Here is a 6,000-nt window from a genome sequence, read left to right as displayed (position 1 = left end):
GATGACTTCAATTTTCGAGGTCGTCAATATGTTCCACTAAGGTCAGGACTCGATGTTCCAGAGCCCAGGCCTGACCCATGGATAACTTAGCAGTGGTCTCGGAGGCCGTGGTCCATTGCTCTGCATCTCCGACACGTTGCCCGAGTTTCTCAATCTCTCCGTCACGTTCCTGCAGCATGACCGAGATTACTCCCACCTGGACTGGGTCTCTTCAATGGACGCATCAGTCTTCTCTCGGAGTGTAACAAGCTCCAAGATCAGGCTCGCCTCTGCAGGTGAGTCCCCCGCGGCGGCCGCAGACATCTGTCTTGCTGCCAGGTGGGGGGAGGGGTGCCTGCCTGTTGTGAAATGCGAGAGCCTTTGCCTTTAGAATTTGACGCTTTTTAAAATGACCAAAGTTTGATGTAGAATGGCCAAGGATGATAGGCAAAAACTGTTTTAAAAAATTTAGCAGGTGAGGTGAGGGTGAGTACCCCACTTTGACTGAGTCTTAGGCAGAGCTGTGCAGACTCAGACCTACTGGGTCGCCGCCATTTTGGATCTCACTGACACCCTGTTTAAAAAGGGAATAAGGCCAAAGGCAGAAAGTTATAAACTGATTAGCCTAACCCCGGTCGTGGGCAAGTTCCTGGAATCCATTGTGAAGGATGAGATTTCTGAATAATTGCCAGTGCATGGTAAAGTAGGGCGAAGTCAGTATGGTTTTGTCAAGGGGAGGTCATTCTAATGAATCTGTTACAATTGTTTGAGGATGTAACAAGCAGGTTAGACCAAGGAGAGCTAATGGATGTTATCTATCTGCACTTCAAGAAGGACGTTGACAAGGTGCCTTACAGGAGGATGCTGAGTAAGATAGGGGTCCACGGTGTCAGGGACAAGATACTAGCGTGTATAGAAGCTTGACTGGCAGAAAGTAGAGAGGGGGAATAAAAGGGTCCTTCTCAGGATAGCAGCAAGGGAACCACAACTTTTCACTTTGTACATTAACAATCTAGATGAAGGAACTGAGGGCATTCCGGCGAGATTTTTAGATGATGCAAAGGTAGGTAGTTGGACAGATATCATTAAGAAGGCAGGGAGGCTGCAGAAAGATTTAAACAGGGTAGGAGAGTGGGCAAAGAAGTGGCAGATGGAGTTCAACCTGAGAAAGTGCACGGTGGTGCACTTTAGTAGGAAGAGAAGCAGGGACTATTTTATACCTGGGGAGAAAATTCAGAAGTCTGAAGTACAAACAGTGTTGCAAGTTCCAGTCCAGGATTGTCTCAAGGTAATTGTGCAAGTTGAGTCAATAGTTAGGAATGTGGTGTTTCTGCCGCACAATGTGTTTGAAATCTTATATTCATCAAGAGAAATGAGTCAACTCTTATAAACAATAATATTTGTTTATTGAACACAATTAATATTCGAGCAATAAAACGTATTATAACGTAATTTAAAACACTACAAATTATCTTATGGTTTAACTTAACTTTGGGTGATCACATACCACCCCACTAGAAGTTGACCGGATTCCACGTGGTGAAGTCTTCTTGTTCTTCTGATAGTTTTGGAGGTGTCTTCTCTTTCAGTGGTTATTCTCGAGTTACCACTCTCTGAGGGGTTTTACGGTGATTCTTATCCTTCCAAGCCTCCGCGCCTTTTTGGGAGGGTATGGAGGATCTGCCAATGAAATGATCAGCTTCATTTACCCTGATCAATCAGACTCAACCAGGTGTTGTCACATTGATGGCCCAAGGGCGACATTCCATTGTTTCATTCAGGTCCAACTTCAGGTGTGTATTACATGGTCTGTTGCTTCAGGTTTCTTTGCAACCATTTGTGGGTAGCTGCCGCCTGTCTGGATTCTGCAGCATGTGGATGAGCACATAGACTTTGGTCAATGCTGGGTTCTACTTCCCAGCATGCTTTAATCATTGTTCATTTTTGTAACTCCATGGTAAATTTATTATTGTCCATCGTAAGATTATTATTTCAGGTGGTCATTCTGGTCTGGTCATCAAGGCAAATACAGTGATGGCATTTATTTTGAGAAAACTTGAATATTACGGCAGCGATGGATTTCTGAGGTTCTATAAGACTCTGGTCAGACCACATTTGGTGTACTATGTACCGTTTTCGGCCCCATAACTCAGGAAGGATGTAGCGCCCCGGTGCATGTTCAGAGGGGCTTCATAAGAATGGTCCTCGGAATGAAAAGCTTAACATATGAGATCTCTGGGTCTATACTCGCTGGAGTTTATAAGGATGAAGGTGGATCTAATTGAAGCATACAGAATACTGGTTGCTTGGTCAGAGTAGATGTTGGGAAGATGATTCCACTGTTAGGAGAGAAAGGACTCAAGGACATACCCTGAGAGTCAAGGGAAAATGTTTAGAACGGAGATAAGGAGAAATGCGTTCAGCCTGAGAGTGGTGAATCTATGGTAGAATGGCAGTTTCCTTCCCTAATGGACATCAGTGAACCAGGTGAGTTTTTCTTGGCAATCTTTTCATAAACACCATCAGTATCTTAATTTCAGATTTAAATATAAGCTCCACCACTTGTTGTGGCAGGACTTGAACCCAGTTCACTCAAACATTATCTGGGTTTATCACATCAGAATTCAGTGATAACACCAAGAGGCCACTGACTTGCCCAATCCTCTACAGTGTGACTGACATGTGCAGTATGATATGCCCTGGGATTTGCCTTCATGTTATCCTTGATTTCCTTATCAAGTTATGGATGATTTTTCTCTTAATGAAATTCCTCTTCGGTCTTTATTATCTCCCTAATCGTTTGCCAAATTTCTTCAGCTGTCCTGCCTTTGATTGTTCTTTTCTCCCCCCAGACCACCACAGCCAAATCCTTCCTTAGGCCAGTATAATTATCATTGCCTAACACTAAAACTCTCATGTATGACTCAGTCTTCGCTCTTTCAATCTGATGTGAAACTCCAGCATGTTGTGGTTATTCCAAGGCAAAGATCATCCACCAGTCCTTCCTTGTTACATAATATCAAATCTCAATTAGATTAGAAGCCCTACAGTATGGAAACAGGCCCTTTGGCCCAACAAGTCCACACCGACCCTCCGAAGAGTAACCCACCGAGTCCCATTTCCCTCTGCGTAATGTACCTAATTCTATGAGCAATTTAGCATGGCCAATTCACTTGACCTGCACATCTTTGGACTATGGGAGGAAATCCACGCAGACAGGGGGAGGATGAGCAAACTACACGCAGACAGTCCCCCGAGACTGGAATCGAACCTGGGACCCTGGTGTTGTGCTAACCACTGAGCCACCGTGCCATCCCATTCTCTGGTTGGTCCATGACGTCCTGCTCTCAGAAATAATCTCTCATACATTCTATGAATCTTTATTCAAGGATATCACTGTCACGTTGATGAATTGAGCCAATTTGCATGTTCAAACTATTCTTAGTTACTGTTGTGCCCTTGTTACAACCCTCACTCTTTACTACCTCAGAAGTACTTTGGGAGGACAGTGGCTGAAATTGCTCTTCCCAAAAGGTTTCTTCTCTTGCTTTTTATTTGCACTGAGACGGATTTCAATTTTTTTTGACAAAAAACACTTTGAAAAGGTCTGAGTTCCCACTTGCACGAATAAATGTTGATTTTATTTTCACTAGCTGCATTTCACAGTAAATATCGAGGCTTTAAGAGGGATAAAATTGGTCATGAGACATCGTTAGCAAACAGGGTTGAGGAAAATCCCAAAGACTTATTTTCATATATAAGGAGCAAGAGGGTAACTAGAGAAATGTTTGGCCCACACAAGGACAAAGGAAGAAAGTTATGTATGGAGTCAGGAACAATGGGTGAGATACTTAGCGAGTACTTTGCATCTGTATTCACCAAGGAGAGGGACATGACAGATGTTGAGGTTAGGGATAGATCTCTGAGTACTCTGGGTCAAGTCGACATAAACAGGGAGAAAGTTTTGGATACTCTAAAAGGTATTAAGGTAGAGAAGCCCCCAAGTCCGGATGAGATAAACCACAGGTTACTAAGGGATGTTGAGTGTGGAAAAAACTGGGGCTTTGACGTATATCTTTGCAGGATGAGTGAACATGGGTGAGGTCCCAGAGGACTGGAGAATTGCTAATATTGTCCCCTTGTTTAAGAAGGATAGCGGGGATAATCCAGGTAATTGTAGACCGGCGAGCCTGACATCAGTGGTAGGGAAGCTGCTGGAGAAGATACTGAGGGACTTGAGTAAGGTGTTTTATTAGGTTCCCCATAGTAGACTCATGGTGAAGGTGAAGTCGCAAGGGGTTCAGGGTGTTCTATCTAAAGGAATAGAAAACTGGCTGGGCAACAGGAGACAGAGAGAAATAGTGGAAGGGGATTTCTCAAAATGGAGACCGATGACCAGTGTTGTGCAACAGCGATCTGTGCTGGCACCACTGTTCTTTGTGATATATATCAATGATTTGGAAGAAGGTATCGGTTGCCAGATTAGCAAGTTTGCAGATGACACTAAGATTGGTGGAGTAGCAGATAGTGAAGGGGACTGTCAGAGAATGCAGCAGAATGTAGACATATTGGAGAGATGGGCACAGAAATGACAGATGGAGTTCAATCTTTGCAAATGCGAGGTGATGCACTTTGAAAGAACCAGTTCAAGATTGAACAACACAGTAAACGGAAAAGTCCTGGGGAAAATGGACTTATAGCGAGATCTGAATGTTTGGGTCCATTGTTTCCTGAAGATGCCAACACAAGTGAGTAAAGTGGTCAAGGCGGCATATGGCATACTTTCCTTCATTGGATCGGCTGTTGAGTCCAAGCGCTGGGAGGTTGTGTTACAGTTGCATAGGACTGCGGTTTTGCCGCATTTGGAATACTGCATAATGGTCACCACATTAACAAAAGGATGTGGATGCTTTGAATAGGGTACAGAGTAGGTTCACCAGGATGCTGCCTGGGTTGGATGGTGCTGGTTATGAAGAAAGATTGAGTAGATTAGGACTATTTTCATTACGAAGTTGAAGGTTGAGGTCTACAAAATAAACTAGGAGAAAGTGAGGACTGCAGATGCTGGAGATCAGAGCTGAAAATGTGTTGCTGGAAAAGTGCAGCAGGTCAGGCAGCATCCAAGGAGCTGGAGAATCGATGTTTTGGGCATGAACTCTTCTTCGGGAATGAGGAAAGTGTGCCAAGCAGGCTAAGATAAAAGGTAGGGAGGAGGGACTTGGGGGAGGGATGTTGGAAATGCGATAGGTGGAAGGAGATTAAGGTGAGTGTGATAAGGTGAGGGTGAAAGGCCGGAGTGGGGGTGGGGGAGGAGAGGTCAGGAAGAAGATTTCAGGTTAGGAAGATGGTACTGAGTTCGACGGTTGTGACTGAGACAAGGTGGGGGGAGGGGGAATGAGGAAACTGGAGACATCTGAGTTCATTCCTTGTGATTGGAGTGTTCCTAGGCAGAAGATGAGGCGCTCTTCCTCCAGCCGTCGTGTTGCTATGGTCTGGCGATGGAGCAGTTCAAGGTCCTGCATATCCTTGGTGGAGTGGGAGGGGGAGTTGAAGTGTTGAGCCACGGGGTGGTTGGGTTGGTTGGTCCGGGTGTCCCAAAGGTGTTGTCTGAAACGTACCGCAAGTAGGCGGCCTGTCTCCCCAATATAGAGGAGGACACATTGGTTGCAGTGGATGCAGTAAATGATGTGTGTGGAGGTGCAGGTGAATTTGTGGCAGATATGGAAGGATTCCTTGGGGCCTTGGAGGGAAGTAAGGGGGGAAGTCTGGGCACAAGTTTTGCATTTCTTGCGGTTGCAGGGGAAGGTGCCGGGAGTGAAGTTAGAGTTAGTGGGGGGTGTGGACCTGACGAGGGAGTCACGGAGGGAGTGGTCATATCGGAACGCTGACAGGGGATGGAAATATATCCTTGGTGGTGGGGTCCGTTTGGAGGTGGCGGAAATGACGACGGATGATACGACGTATATGGAGATTGGTGGGGTGGTAGGTGAGGACCAGTGGGGTTCTGTCCTGGTGGCGAAT

Source organism: Chiloscyllium plagiosum, unplaced genomic scaffold (assembly GCF_037043375.1).
Source record: "Chiloscyllium plagiosum isolate Xiang-an unplaced genomic scaffold, Cpla_swu_hap1 HiC_scaffold_18, whole genome shotgun sequence".
NCBI classification, from domain to species: Eukaryota; Metazoa; Chordata; class Chondrichthyes; order Orectolobiformes; family Hemiscylliidae; genus Chiloscyllium; species Chiloscyllium plagiosum.
The sequence above is the reverse complement of the archived record's forward strand: the minus strand, read 5'-3'. Positions refer to the sequence as shown.